Genomic DNA, 1,599 nt, shown 5'->3' with positions numbered 1-1,599 from the left:
CACCTCCCGAGATCCACGTCATCAAGGGCAGACCTGCCTCAGCCAACAGCTCACACTTCTCAACGCGCTCACCTCACCTGGCAGGTGATCCGCCGTCTTATCTAAGACAGAAAACACGCCCACAGCTGAGCTGTGTTCTAACTAAGCTAAGATCACAAATGCATGTTCCAGACATCCTCTTCCTAGCGAGTCCTCTTACAAAACCCAAATTATCATCCTGTTTGGCAGAGGGGATCGGCTAAGGGTCACCTTCAGCTGTGAGAAACAGAAACCCCTACAAAACGACGCCTTCCATAAATTAGGAGCGTTAGTTCAACATCAGAATCAGGTGTCTTCAATTCCTTTCTCCCTTCCTGGAGGTCTCACGGCAGCTGCTGAGCCCCAGCCCTTACGTGCACGTTCTAGGCAACAAAAAGGAGGAGAAAGCCGCCATCTCTCCCAGGACAGCCTCTCCCAGCAGCCCCGGGTCCTCTGTTTCCCTCCCAGGGCCCCTCTGTCTCCCAGCAGCCCCGGGCCCTCTGTTTCCCTCCCAGGGCCCCTCTGTCTCCCAGCAGCCCCGGGCCCTCTGTTTCCCTCCCAGGACAGCCTCTCCCAGCAGCCCCGGGCCCTCTGTTTCCCTCCCAGGGCCCCTCTGTCTCCCAGCAGCCCCGGGCCCTCTGTTTCCCTCCCAGCAGCCCCGGGCCCTCCGTTTCTCTCCCAGGGCCCCTCTGTCTCCCAGCAGCCCCCGGGCCCTCTGTTTCTCTCCCAGGACAGCCTCTCCCAGCAGCCCCCGGGCCCTCTGTTTCTCTCCCAGGGCCCCTCTGGCAAGTGTCCTGGTTTGGCAGTGGAGGAAAGTCCTCGAAGGCTGGCCAAGTGTTGGGTGAGCAACCTGCAGTGGTCCCCACGCCAGAAGCTCAGAGAAGCCGGGAGAGCAGGGCACAAAGCCTCACGCCTGCTCCACTGCTGCCCTGCCTGCTGCCTTTCCAGAAGGTTCTGGAGGTTTCTGGATTGTTGAAAACGCTGGGCCTGGGGCATACATGCACATCTAGGAGTAGAGGGTGGGCAGCCCAGTGGACACCCGGCACCGGCACAGGCAAAGCCCAGGCACCCCAGGCAGCAGGAGAGGCTCCAGCCCAGGCCCCTTCTCCACCGAGTCCCGAGACGCCCAGCCCCCAACACCACGTGGCCACGTGCCCTCGGCCGGGGTGGCCGGGCTGTGCGGCAACCCACACTGGGGACTCAGGACGTGAGAAGTGGGTCCCAGTCAGCAGAGACCGTCCCCACATCTGAGGGACTCGGAGCCCGCTGAAAACCCAAGTGTGCATCTGCAGCCTCTGGGTGCTGGAGGAGACGTGGAAAGTGGGTCCTGGGTTTCAGTGCAGCATGAACCATTCAGCCCACCACGGCCCCCAGGGGACCCCAATCACTCCCCTTCCCTCTGCCACTCCTGGCAGACACCGAAATCCCCAGCCTGAACCCTGGGGAGGGCCTGGTCTCCCCCAGCCCTTCTGGGTCTCTCCATGATGCCTCTTGTTTCTGTGTGTCCAGAATGCCAGTGTCGGAGCCCAGCCTCGCCGCCCCTCACACCTGCCTCGGTGCACATGGGCCCTGCAGACTTCA

This window comes from Chlorocebus sabaeus, chromosome 11 (assembly GCF_047675955.1).
Source record: "Chlorocebus sabaeus isolate Y175 chromosome 11, mChlSab1.0.hap1, whole genome shotgun sequence".
Lineage (NCBI taxonomy): Eukaryota > Metazoa > Chordata > Mammalia > Primates > Cercopithecidae > Chlorocebus > Chlorocebus sabaeus.
The sequence above is the reverse complement of the archived record's forward strand: the minus strand, read 5'-3'. Positions refer to the sequence as shown.